This window comes from Odocoileus virginianus, chromosome 15 (assembly GCF_023699985.2).
Source record: "Odocoileus virginianus isolate 20LAN1187 ecotype Illinois chromosome 15, Ovbor_1.2, whole genome shotgun sequence".
NCBI lineage: Eukaryota > Metazoa > Chordata > Mammalia > Artiodactyla > Cervidae > Odocoileus > Odocoileus virginianus.
In genome coordinates this window covers 20,942,781-20,957,709 of record NC_069688.1, presented here as the reverse complement: position 1 = coordinate 20,957,709, position 14,929 = coordinate 20,942,781, and positions in this window count along the sequence as shown.

Below are 14,929 nucleotides of genomic sequence, written 5' to 3'. Positions count from 1 at the left end.
CAGTTCTAACTGTTGCTTCCTGACCTGCATACAGATTTCTCAAGAGGCAGCTCAGGTGGTCTGGTATTTCCATCTCTTTCAGAATTTTCCACACTTTATTGTGATCCATACAGTCAAAGACTTTGGTATAGTCAATAAAGCAGAAATAGATGTTTTTCTGGAACTCTCTTGCTTTTTTGATGATCCAGCAGATGTTGGCAATTTGATCTCTGGTTCCTCTGCCTTTTCTAAAACCAGCTTGAACATCTGGAAGTTCACGGTTCACGTATTGCTGGAGCCTGGCTTGGAGAATTTTTAGCATTACTTTACTAGCATATGAGATGAGTGCAATTGTGCAGTAGTTTGACCATTCTTTGGCATTGCCTTTCTTTGGGACTGGAATGAAAACTGACCTTTTCCAGTCCTGTGGCCACTGCTTCAGAATATAGTGTTGATTCAAATGATGTGAATATTAGACCAACAAAAAGGCAAAAAAATCTTGGAGACTGATTATGACTTGAAAAGTTAAAATGAAACCCACAGTACTGGAGAAGGCTCTTTTGCATCTACAGAAGACTGTATGGAAGACAATATTTCGTGAAAATTTGAAGACTTTACAGGTGTGTCAGGTGTAACTCTTGACTGTAATAATCATCAAAGTATTACTGAAATAACAGAATTAAATTTTGGCCAACCAAAATAAACATCACCACCTGCAGGCATTGGTTTCAGCAAAAATCCCACTAGTCAATATTTAAGAGCTCTGAGAGGTGAAGAACTCTGTTTAAACTGGCTTATCCAAGGCTTCCTGCTGAATTTTTCTTGCACCTCTTCGAACATCCCAGTGAAAACCAATTAAAAATCACCAGTGAGGAGTGGACTGGTTGTAAGCAGGGCATGATGTGTGACATTTATGTTTTTAAATAGGATCTGGCAGTGGGGTTGAAAGAGACTGATTAGGAAATGCAGCCAAAACCTGAAATAAGATATTTGGTAGGGGAATTAGGATAGAGAGAGACAGACAAAAATGTAGAAATATTTAGGAAGTAAAATGAATAGGACTTGAAGATGTATTGGATACCAAAGGGAAATAAATAATAATACATTATTTATTCTAATATTAAATAATTATTACATGATGTTTTCGAACTGTGGTGCTGGAGAAGGGTGCTGAGAGTCCCTTAGACAGCAAGGAGATCAAACCAGTCAATCCTAAAGGAAATCAACTCTGAATATTCTTTGGAAGGGCTGATGCTGAAGCTGAAACTCCAGTCCTTTGCGCACCTGATGCAAAGAGCTGACTCACTGGAAAAGACCCTGATGCTGGGAAAGATTGAAGGCAGGAGAAGAGGGTGACAGAGGACGAGGTAATTGGATGGCATCACCAATTCAATGGACATGAAGTTGGGCAAACTTCGGGAGATGGTGAAGGACAGGGAGGGCTGGTGTGCTGCAGTCCATCAGATCTCAAAGAGTCAGACACGACAACTGAACGACAAATTATCAATCTGCAGATTTCTAGTTGTTTGGGTAACTGGATATGAGACAGAGAAACTGGCTTAACTTTTGAAATTCAGTGCTTTCTAAATGCATTTACCCATAATGCTGCTTTTCTTTTTTTCCCCCTTGGAGATTTCCAAAAGAATTGGTGGTCAGCAGGACTTGCTTTCAGAAATGTTGCCATGGGAGTTCCATGCATTAGAAAAGAACTGGCCCGGAGAATCTGCTCAACATCAGCTAACTTCTGTGTGGAAAATCCTGAGAAAATTGTTATGGAGACAAATGCAATTTACTGTTGAAATGAATAGCGGGGCCACCATTCCTGTGAAAGAACCTAGAAGGAAGAGCAGGTGAGCCACAGCCTGTGTAGGGGAAGGGAAAGAACCTGGGAATGGCATTAAGTAAGTGAAGTCATTTTTGTCGTGTCCGACTTTTTGCGACCCCATGGACTATAGAGCCCACCAGGCTCCTCTGTGCATTGGATTCTCCAGGTAAGAGTACTGGAGTGGGTAGCCATTTCCCTCTCCAGGGGATCTTCCTGACCCAGGAACTGAACCCACATCTTTTAAGTCTCCTGCACCGGCAGGCAGGTTCTTTACCACTAATGCCACCTGGGAGTGATATTGGGAGCAGCCAAACTGCAGTATCTGACCCAGAGCCTGTGCTCCGCTCACCCCCCAACATGCTGTCTCCACGGTCTGTCTGGGTGAAAACAATGCCGCCATCTTGCTGGTGCCCCACCTGGACGTGTCTCCACAGGCCCCTTTGGCCTTGCTCAGTGTATGTGTCACAACCTCCTTGCTCAAAATGTAACGGAGCAGGACCCCGTGGGTTCTTCCCGGGACAAGCCTTCCCCCATATCCTCTCTTGCAGCTCTTCTCTGAAGAACCAAGATAACAGTACTGGACACACATTTCCTGAGTTGCTGGGCAGATGTGAAAGCCCTCCATCAAATGGAAGATGTTAACTATTTGAGGACCATGAACACACAACCCCAGGCCTCCTGGAGCCTAAGGACCGATAGAGTGAACCCCTGTGACCTCACCATCAGCCAATCAGAGAGTTGTGCTCAAGCTGATCACAAACTCTGCAACCACACCTTCACCCCACGTGGTTTTTTAAAATGCTTTGCTGAAACCCTCCAGGGACCTCGGAGCTTTTTAGGGCATGAATCACCTGTGGCCTTGAAGGGCCCTGCAACAAACCTGTCTCTGCTCCACACTCCAATGTTTCAGCGTGTTTGGATTCACGGTGCATCAGGCACACAAACCTGCACTCACAATGACCCTGGGGACAATACACTGTGGAACAACCAGTGACACCACCTCTCTCCACTGACTTTCCCATGGCCCCTTTCATTCTTACTCTGAAGCTTGAAAAGAAGCAGGCTTCTTCAAGAAACTCTTTCCAATGTCCTCTCCAGCATCTCAGGATAGTTGCTCTCTGGGGGTCCTTCCAGAAACCTCCAGACATGCCTGAACCTCCAGGTGGGTACAGCTCAGGATCCCACTCTGGGATCCTCACAAATCAAAAGGGCAGAGTTGGACAGAGTGGATGGAAACAGGGTTTCAGGAACACAGTGCTACGGACTGAGGATTTATGGAATGTCTAACGCTTGCCACAGGGTTCCCCTTGCAGCTCAGTCAGTAAAGAATCTGCCTGCAATGCAGGAGACCCAGGTTCAATCCCTGGATCAGGAAGGCCTCCTGGAGAAGGAATGGCAACCCACTCCAGTATTCTTGCCTGGGGAATCCCATGGACAGAGGAGCTGGCAGGCTACAGTCCACGGTGTCCCAACAATCGGACATACTTAGTGACTAAACCACCACCACCTGCCACAAACTTTAAGTCCATATTTTAATTATGACATATTAAATACATTCAATAAAATATTAAAGTCTATATTTTAATTTTAAACATCTGTCTATTTAAAAACCAGACCAGAAAGAAATTCTTGAAAATGTGGTAACTAGTACAGCATCAGGGTCGTTAAGTTTAACAAGAATCTGTATTTGGATGGTTAGATGAATAGTTATTTGGTTGGCTATTATTTTTGGTTAAAGTTTATGATAAAAAAATAATACCAAATATAATACTTATTAAATACTTCATTAAAATCAGTCAGAGTTTTTATTCTCCAAGTTAAAAAATTGTAGTTGATACAAATGAATCACAAAATGAGTATTTACCCCTTCGGTCATGTGTGAACATGACCAACATTATGTTGGTTTAGCCACTAAGTCGTGACCAACTCGCTTGAGACCCCATGAACTGCAGCCCACCAGGCTTCCCTGTCCTTCACCATCTCCTGGAGTTTGCTCTAATTCATGTTCATGGAGTTGGTGATGCTATCTAACCATCTCATCCTCTGCCGCTCTCTCCTCCTTTTGCCTTCAATCTTAACCAGCATCAGGGTCTTTTCCAGTATACTGATGGAAAAGAGGAGACAGTAGGAAGGGCACCAAGTTTTCTGAGGAGAGGCGAGACGTTGTCCACAGAGAAGAAAAGAAAAGCAAAAGAACTAAGGAGTTCCTATGGCGCAGAGTGGCCCAACAGGCTAAACCTCCGATTTTGCATGTTATCTGGTGAGCCCGCTGAAGGAGGGTGACTCACTGGGGAGGCATTGCGGCAGTTCACCACCAGATGGCAGCATAGAGCTACTGCCATTTTCACCCTTAGCCCGCATTGCCGCTTCATGAAATTGAAATTTATTTTTTGTTTTTTTAGGTGTTCAGTCGAGTCCAACTCTTTGAGATCCCATGAACTGTAGCCCTCCAAGCTCCTCTGTCCATGCGATTTCCCAGTCAGGAATACTGGAGTGTCGTCCCCCCACACACCCTCTCACCTCTCTCCTGCATTGCAGGTGGATTCTTTACCACTAAGCCACCAGGGAAGCCCCAGTGAACTATACACAATGTTTCAAAGAAGGACTGGACTCACAGTTATGGAAACAGGAATTATTCTAGCCAGACTCCTTTTATTGCACTTCCCAAGACCTGAGCACTGATGCTCCTGAATCCCACCTCTGTTCACTTTCCCTCGTTTCCCCTTTTCTTCTTGCTGTCACTGGGAGTGTAGAATAACTAGTAAATCTGATTTATTCCAAAAAAAAAGAATCATTCTACTTCCACATTAGAGAATTGCTGAGTCCATTCTGCATAAAGCATTTTTGCTGTTCTTTCTAAATCCATAGTGGTTCAGCTATGGCTAAAACTTTTATTAAAACAAAACACCATTTGCCGTGTTTAACAGCACCACCAGTAAGAGGCAAACCACGTTTTAACAAGAGTAGTTCAAAAATAAAGACGCCACAGAAATCCAATTGCTTTTCTTCAGAAAAGTCAAGCTTTCTGCCATCAACATCCTTTAAGATTAATTTCCACATACTTCAGTTCAACTCAGTTCAGTCGCTCAGTCGTGTCCGACTCTTTGCTACCCCATGAATCACAGTACACCAGGCCTCCCTGTCCATCACCAACTCCCGGAGTTTACTCAAACTCATGTCCATTGAGTCGGTGATGCCATCCAGCCACATACTTCATAACTTCTAAATGTGCTCAGTCATGTCCGACTCTTTGCCACCCCATGGACTGCAGCCCACCAGACTCCTCTGTCCATGAAAGTTTCCAGGCAAGAATACTGAATGGGTTGCCATTTCCTACTCCAGGGCATCTTTCCCACCCAGGGATTGAACCTGAGCCTCTTACTTCTGCTTCTAAATGGATTCATACAAATAAAGTATATTGCATCCTCAAACCCAAGGTCTTTATGAATTTTCATTGTTGAACTAAGCAAACAAATAATTTTCCTTTATAGCCACCAATAGGAATGGCATTGCAGTGATCTAGCCAAGATTAAAATACTGTAGGACCGTCAGTCAACCCTGAATTTTAAATTCAGGCCAAGTCATTCAAGGAGAATTTCACACATATACATGATGTCCCCCAAATGCTATAATTTACATTTGGTGCTTGGATTTTGTCAGCAGATGTGACATAAATATGTATCCAAATGGTTCTCTAGGAACTACACATTATGCAGAAGTTGAAGACACGTTATTCTTGCTTATGTCAATGTTTACTTTTACTTGAAAGTTTCCTCTAGTTTGACTTTCTGTTGTGATAGAACCTGGCCTGGTATTGTAGTTATGCTCTCATCCCTTGTTTCTGTGTTGTTCTTTGGTCAGTAAGTCGTGTCCCACTCTTTGCAACCCCACAGACTGTAGCCCACCAGACTCCTCAGTCCATGGAATTTCCCAGATCAGAATACTGGAGTAGGTTGCGATTTCCTTCTCCACTGGATCTGCCCATCCCAGGGATCGAACCTGTGTCTGTTGCATTGGCAGGCAGATTCTTTACCACTGAGCCACCAGGGAAGCTTTGAGCCTAAACTTAATGTGGATTAATTGTAAGTCTACATTAATTTTTAGCATATTTCCAAAACTACCTATTAATAATGACACTACATTGAGCTGAAGACAACCAAAACATCGACTCTTTGAAATATGTAGTTTTAACCTAAAGTTAATATTACCAGTAATTAACCTTATCAGTGACAGTAACAAATCACATCATGTGTCTCCTAGTATCAGGCACTGGTAAAGCCACAATAGCTCTTAGATAGGACTCTGTCCAAAAAAACCCACAACCTGAACCTGATCACAAGAAGATCGAAGATCAGCCAAACTGGGGAACATTCTACAAACAAATAGCTTGTACTCTTTGAAAATGTCAGTCATGAAAGGCAAAAGGAGGAACAGATCCTGATTAAAGAAAATGGAAGAGACGTGAAAACCCAGTGCAACATGTAATCCAGGATTCCAGCTTGAACCAGGGAGGGGGAAATTGCTAGCTAGGACATTACTGGGGAAATTGGTGAAATTTGCATAAGGTCTATGGATTAGATGGTCTTCTCAGATGACTCAGCAGTAAAGAATCTGCTACCAATGAAAGAGATGAGGGTTCAATCCCTGGGTCGGGAAGATCCTCTGAAGAAGGACGTGGTTACCTACTCCAGTATTCTTGCCTGGAAAATCCCATGGACAGAGGAACCTGGCAGGCAACAGTCCATGAAGTGGCAAAAGAGTCAGACAGGACCGTGAGACTGAGCACAGCATAGCACATAGAATAGATAATAATGCAATGATGTGAAGTTTCCTGATTTTAATCATTGTACACGTTTGTGTAAGTGGATGTCCTTGTTCTTAGGAAATAAGTACTAAATGTGTTTAGGGATAAAGGGCAATGTACTCTCAAGAGACTCAGAGAGAACATGTAATTTTCATGGGTAGGGAAAAGAGTGTGCAAACACAGAGAGTGTTAACAACTGGTGGGTGTGAGTGAAGAGTAGGTCAGAGTCCTTTGGACCATTCTTAAAATTTTTCTATTAGTTTGAAATTTTTCAAAATTAAAAGTAACACGTTAAGGAAAACATGACAGCCAGAAAGTCATTCCAGACTAAGATCCAGTAAGGCAATTTTTGTTGTTGCTGTTTAGTTGCTACGTTGTGTCTGACTCTTTGCAGACTCCATGGACTATAGCCCACCAGGCTCCTCTGTCCATGGGATTTCCCAGGCAAGAATACTGGAGTGGGTAGCTATTTCCTTCTCCAGGGGATCTTCCCAACCCAGGGATGGAACCCACATCTCCTGTGTCTCTTGCGTTGCAGGTTGATACTTTACCACTAAGCTACCAGGGAAGCCCAAGACAATTTTTACTTTGTTTTTTTCTTAATGAATAACATATACCCAGGGGAAAAAAACAGAATATTTACAAAGAAAGTAAAATCACCGTAATCCACCTCCCTAACCTGCAGGTGTTCCCATGACTACAGATTTCTTCCTGTCCTTACTACCCTACATCTCTTGTCCCTTCTCTGTCCCCATCGCCTGTTTACAACCTCCTCTTGAAGGTTGGACCCCCACCTCTACCTGTCCCCTTCCCCACTTAATCTTACCAGAGCAGCTAAGGTGTGCCCTTTTGTGTTTGGCACTTTCCACAAAGTTGTGCACTTTCACCAAAAACCAAAATACATTATGTATTTAGGCACATAATAGGCGAGTGGCTGAATATTTTTGCATTTGAAGACATTCCAGGTTTGTTTAATCCTAGTAAAATCCCTTCTTCTCTCACTCATCCCCAGAGTTCATCTTCTACCCAGTTGAAAAGGAGACCAAACACCTCAACTCCACTTTTGTTCTTCCTCCCAGCTGTCTTTATCTCACACTACATGCATGCATGCATGAGCTTTCCAGGTGCTTGATGGTAAAGAATCTGCCTGCCAATGCAGGAGATGTGGGTTTGATCCCTGGGTCAGGAAGATCCCCTGGGGAAGGAATGACAACCCACTCCAGTATTCTTGCCTGGGAAATCCCAAGGACAGAGGAGCCTGGCTGGGGGGTAGAGGTGGGGGGGTGGGGGGGGGTGGGGCAGGAATGGCAAGGAGTGAGATATGTATGGCTTAGTGACTGAGCACACACACACATACATGCATGACTCTCCACCAGGGCACTGCTGAAGCCAGGCGGTGATATTCACACCTCTCAACTGAGATCAGACTGGGCTCTGCCCTCCAAGTGAGCTAGAGCATCCCCAGTCTCACCAAAATCAGCAGGTCAAGTGTTAGGCATCTGCCACTAGCCAGCTGTAGGCCTTTGGCAAACTATAATCTTTCCAGTTTTCAATTTTCAATTAAGTCAACCAAAGGCAGGATTAAATAATTTCTAAAAATCACTTTTAGTTCTGAAAGACTATGATCCATGATTTGATAGCCAGGAAATGTAGAAATAATCAGAAAATCAGAAGCAGAAAAATTTTGAAACAGCATAATAAAATATGATTATGAACAACGTGGGTTTATTCTTAGATGCAGAGGATAGAAGAATCAGACTCTCCCCACACATACTGGTGGAATAGAATTAGCTAATTAGAGACTGAGGGTTTTGACTGGGGGTTTCACAATGGGACAGTTACTGACTTAATAAAACAGTTGACCATGACTTACCACTATGGATGAATGACACATCTCCAAATGCTATAATTAAATATATCAGAAACCAAATTCTAGCTATGAGTAAGCTTTTCTTCCTTTATACTTTCAGTAGCTTGGGAAGAAAAGTAGAGTCAGTTTTTTAGGTTATTAAATCAATGGTTCCACAAGTTTAGACCAGAGATAAGAGCATTTTAAACGAGAATGGAAGGATTGATGACAACAAGCCTAATGTTAAGTTAGTGCACAGGGAAAGTAAAGACCAGGCTGGTTGAGTGACTTGTCGAAGGTCACACAGCATGGAGGTTCACTCCCAAAACGTCTGCTGGGTGGGGTACCCCACTGCTAAGCATCCTCGTCCATCAAACACTTTTCACCAGCTAGTATCATGCTGGTCTCTGGGCTCTTAGTGAAACCGTCACCTTTGACACTGATTCACACGCTTCACCCCTGTACACACTTTACCCCTGAGGCTGTCAGCTTAGGTAGGCTGTGTACAAGGAGACCTTTTGTAGTGTTGGGAGTCATTCCAGCCCTCTGGGATGGAGTCCAAGATGCACACCTTCTACCTCCCTGCTGTGGGTCCCTCTGGCGACCATCCAGGTGTTTCCAACTCTTGCAACAGCAGTAGGTGAAGGGCTCCACTTGGCTCCAAGGGTATATATCTCCATCAGCGTGCCGTCTAGAAATCTGCAAAACTTGAAAGCCCAGTACATGAGCTTCCCCGGTAGCTCGGACGGTAAAGAATTCATCTGCAAGGGACTTCCCTGGTGGTCCAGGGGTTAAGACTTTGCCTTCCATCACAGGGGGTGCAGGTTCAATCCTGGGTCAGGGAGCTAAGATCGCACACGCCTTCTGGCCAAAATATATATATATATATATATATATATATATATATATATATATAAAACAGAAGCAATATTGTAACAAAGTCAATAAACACTTTTTTAAAAAGGTCCACATCAAAAAAAAAAAAAAATTTGCCTGCAATATGGGAGACCCAGGTTCAATCCCTTGGTCAGGAAGATTTCCTGGAGAATGGAATGGAAACCCAATCTAATATTCTTGCCTGGAGAATCTCATAGACCAAGGAGCCTGGTGGGCTATGGTCCATAGGATTGCAAAGAGTCGGACACGGCTAAAATGACTTAGCATGCTTGCACATTATTTAACTACTCAAGTCAAAGGTTTTTCTTCTCAAAAGTCAAGCCTTCTCATGAAGGCTGCTATGAAGAATAAATGAATAAAGAGCACGCTGAGGACCATGCTGCTTCCTGCTCACTAGGCAGTTATACAATGACCATATTGAAGAGTCTGACTGTCCCATCTTAGATGAGAGAACAGTTGATAAGTTAGAAAACCAAATGAGTGAAGGTGAAGGTCTTGTTGACTACTATGGTTGTGATTTCTTCCCTGAACGCTGGTTTCATATAGTATTTTTGCTGAAAACAGACAAGTGTTTTGTACAAGAGACTTGAAACTAGGGGTTATAATGAGAAGAAGCTAAAAGACAATATTCAGTGTGAAAGTTTTCTAGTTCTTTATAAAGAAGACTTAGCATCCTACAAGGAAGAAATAGTGCATTAGCTGCCAAACAATAAACCAGAAGATCTAGAGGGTAATACCAATCAGATATTGAAATGGATTGAGCAGTGAGTCAAAGATCCTAGTTCTTGACTTAATAAGAATGCCACTTTACCATCACTCTTGATATCTCTCTTCCATCATCATACAAGTTGTTCAATTATCAGTAAGACTTTCTTACTGAAATTGTGCTGTTGCACTAGGAGGTGGATAGTATAAAAGCTTATACTTGGGTTTTTTTTTTTTCTCCATGAGAAAGCCAAACTCAAATGTAATGAATAATACTACTAGTAAAGGTTGAGAGTTAAAACTGTAATTGCTCAATGGTTCAGTTGCTAAAGAAAAAATGTATTAGTTGCTCAGTCATGTCCAACTCTTTGTGACCCTATGGACTGTAGCCCACCAGGCTCCTCTGTCCATGGGATTCTCCAGGCAAGAATACTGGAGTGGCTTGCCATTCCCTTCTCCAGGGGACCTTCCCAACCCAGGGATTGAACCTGGGTCTCCCGCATTGCAGGCAGATTCTTTACCATCTGAGCCACCAGGGAAGTCAGTAAATAAATAAATCTGACCAACAGTGTAGAAAAGAAAATAATAAATGAGGAGAAAATGAAAGATATTCACAAAAGTACCCAGCACAGCACTTGGTGCGTAGTAAGCATTTAAAAAATATTAGTTATTGCTATTAGTGGAAATGCAGTAGCAGCAACATGGCAGGCAGGAGCAACAGCAATATCACTTTATTTGTGAGACAACTTGTAATTAATAACAGTGGAATATCTCTGAAAAATGTTCTTGGCCGAATTCATGTTTCCATCTTTGACTGGAGCTCATTACAAATTACCATCTTCTCTGAACAGAGCAAGAACCTTTGAAAGAATGTCCTGGATGAATTGGGAGGGCACACCATCCAGTAATGTGTAGACAGAGAAACATTTTTTTCCTTCCTGAACTGTTCCATTGGACTTATTAAAAAAAAACCTTTCTTCAGCTGCTTTAATCGTTGGGATACTAATAAAAACAATAAAAATCCCTGCCAATATTTATAATACAAAAATATTCACTGGCCTCATATTCAGAGCTTCTTAAGCATTTACCTGAAGTCAATTTATTCTCTCTTTAATCCAGTATGTACACTGGATTTTATGTGCTTGCGCTTAGTTGCTCAGTGGTATCCGACTCTGCAACCCCATGGACTGTAACTTGCCAGTCCCCTCTGTCCATGGAATTCTCCAGGCAAGAATCCTGGAGTGGGTTGCCATTTCATTCTCCAGGGGATCTTCCAGACCCAGGAATCGAACCTGGGTCACCTGCATTGGCAGGCAGATTCTTAATTGTCTGAGCCACCACGGAAGCCCAAGTTGAAATAAAACCAAACATGTTATATGCAAAATACTCCTCCATCTACTGGCTTGGGTAGAATATCACAACCCTGGGTCATCCCTTATTATTTCTTCATTTCTTCATCCGTCTCCTCATCCATGAAAATAGGAGCCTTAGTGGCTGCCCTGCCGGTCTTCCAAGGTTGTTATTGGAGATGAGATGAGGAAAAACTTGGATCCAATAATTGCAATTGAAGTGGTACAAATTTAAAAGTTGTTCATATTTCAAAATGTGAGCTCACTGCCCTACACAAACACTGGTTCTCAGATTCTATTTGTGCTAACTGAAAAACAAATTCCGTGGTTGGTACATCTGCCCCGCCATTGGTGCCTGAAGCTGGCTCTCAGGAACGGAGACAGGCCGACTCAGAACTTGCTGGAAGGTGTTGGATGCTCACCTATCTGTGCTGCAGACAGGGAAGCCACGACAGCAGGAGCCTTTCCCAGACTGCTTGAAGGAATGTAACCAGGCTGTCTCAGAGCTGTGTGCAAGCCAGAATATATATTGACATGATAGACCACAATGGATTTAAGTGTTTTAAAGTCAAAAATACACTTTTAAAAATAAGTGCTTGAGTTGGCTGCTTGAGCAATACCTGGGTGCCGAAGGAAATTTGTTTAGAATAAACCACAGAATATACAGTGGCTCAGACGAAGAATCTTCCTGCAATGCAGGAGACCCAGGTTCGATCCCTGGGTCGAGAAGATTTCCTGGAGAAGGAAATGGCAACCCACTCCAGTATTTTTGCCTGGAGAATCCCATGGACAGAGGAGCCTGACAGGCTACAGTCCACTGGGTCACAAAGAGTCAGACATGACTGAGTGACTAAAACATGTACCCCGCTCCATGTCCTTCTTTCTGACACTTCACACACATCCCTTACGCTTCCTGTAGCCCTCCTTTTGATGGGCAGAAACTCTATCTGCTGCAAAAGAATCTCCCAAATTTGGGAAAAAACTGCAGAAATGTCGGCTGCCTCTTTTGCCCTGATATGCCTGAGGGTGTGCTTCCCAGGTGACTCAGAGGTAAAGACCTCACCTGCCAATGCAGGAAACACAGGAGATGAGGGTTCCATCCCTGAGTCGGGAAGATCCCCTAGAGGAGGAAATGACAACCCACTCCAGTATTCTTGCCTGGGGAATCCCATGGACAGAGGAGCCTGGCAGGCTACAGTCATGGAGTCACAAAATCAGGCACAACTGAGCACGCACGAGCATTCTGAGGGTGCACAAACTGCTCTCTCTTCCTCTGGTGAGGCACAGCTCCTGTGACCCTCCCAGCTTGTCTCCATTGCTTCAATTCAGGTGTTATATTGTGAAATATTTTGTCTTGAGTGACATCTTCTGTGGGTGGGATAGCCAGGGGTTCTGACGCACTGAGGTGAGTTTGTCTCATTCACTTGGCTCATTTAGGGAGACACTGCTGCCTCTGGCATATTCTAAGAAGCAATAGGTTATTTCATCATTTGGTGAGATTTCAAGCACTAGCTTGAAGCGTAAGGGGAAAAACCCTGTTGAACCAGGCAGGTGGTCAGAGCACTCTTGGTTGTGTCACATCCTTGGATATACAGACACTCGGCCATCACGTAGTGACAGGAGAGGTAAGGGGGTGGCCCTGGGAAGGTCTCGGAATTTGCCGCAGGGGCCTTACTCCTCCACTTCTGACCTGGTTCTGCATCCCAGGGGTGGGAATTGGGGAGCAGGACCCCACCCTCCAACACAAACGTAGAGCAGTAGGTCAGAGGTGGTTGATTCTCCCTTTGGCCTAGAGGGGCCCTCCACAATTGAGACAGGTTTATCAGGCTTGCCTGCCTCTGTCAGAGGTGAAGGTCCAATAAATAGTTAGCTCGGCCCCCAGTAGCGGGTAAACAATCTACCTGCAATGCAGGAGACATAGGAGACATGGGTTCTATCCCTGGGCTGGGGAGATCCCCTGGAGGAAGAAATGGCAACCCACTCCAGTATTCTTGTCTGGAGAATCCCATGGACAGAGGAGCCTGGCAGGCTGCAATTCATCAAGTCACAGAGTCAGACATGACTGAGCGACTGAGTATGCACATCAGTGGCCAAGACAGCCTGTTTCCTCTGAAGGAAGGAAGCCTGTCTTCCCTCTACCTTCCGTCTATAGGTGACATTCCTGCGACCTCAAGTGAGTGTCCTGCTCATCCTTCACCAGCTCTTGGCCACACCTCCGAGCTTGACCGCAGGTGCACCGGGCCGCGTCCTGGAGGAAAGAGAGAAACTGAGGCAGTCATGCAGGTGCTGGAGGTCACGTCAGCGGGCAGTTAACTGCATTTCTCACTTCGGTCTTAGAATCTCCTGTGGGGAGAGATCTCTTTCTTCAAAGGTGTTTAGCGCTCTATAGACCCCGATCGGAAGCGATTCTGAACCCCAAACCCTCCTGCGGAGCCTCTGTGTATCCACAAGGGCTCTCACTCCTCGCTGTCTGTGGTTTACACGTTCATGGCACCCTGTGGGCTTTGGCTGCCTGGGCCCTGGGGAGCTTTGACAGTGCTTTTCGCTGTGCGTTTCCATCACCTCCATTATCTATGATTATCAGGTTCTTAAATGCTTATTCCTGCTTTCCCTGGGACATTCATATGACCTATTTTACTCCCATGTCCTAAACCAGGAGATGATCATTAGAAAAACGAGGTCAGAACAGCAAGAAGGAAAGTCACCCATCTGGGTGGTGGCCCCAACTGCTGTCAGAGAAATGAGCTTTGCTGCCCCTGCATCAGTACATCCATACCCCCTTTCCATCCCACATCCACTGCTCCTCGCGCCTCTTCTCTTGCCTTTACGGTCCTTTTATTGACAACACTTACAACTTTCTAATAAGCTACCTAATAATAGTTTATTCATTGTGTTTATTGCTTACTCATTCTCTCTCTCTCCAATCATATAAGTTCCATGAGGGCACGGGTTTTTGCCTATCTTGTTCAGTAATCAATCTTAAATTCCAAGGACAGTATAAGGCATAGTAAGTGTTCAATAAATAGTTGTTGGAAAATAAAAAAGAAATATTTGCTGTACAGATGAATGAATGCCGAATGACAGATACCTGTCTGATGCTCAGGTCATAAAGCATACCCTTCAGAGTGCTAAATCTTTTCCTTGCTTAATTTCCTCATCTCTACATACAAAGCTTCAGCAAAATTTTAAAACTTGGCCATTCTTTCTTCTACTCTCTTTACCTCCTCTCACAACTGTAAACCAGGAGTTTTATTTCATCTAAACACAACCATTTCCTTGATCCAGCCTGACCCTATTCTCCAAAGAACCCCATGCTTCAGTAAGAAATTCACTCTCAGTTGCTCACCCTCTTCTAATTAAATCCATCCCATTATTTGTTTTATTGTTCAGAGAAGTACTCAAACTTTCAGAACCATAAACATTTCTGGGAAAAAAAACCCTCTTCCAGTTAATATAATTGTCTATCTTTGCAAACATGCTACTGTCTTCTTGAGGATTACTACTGGCAAATCATACAATCT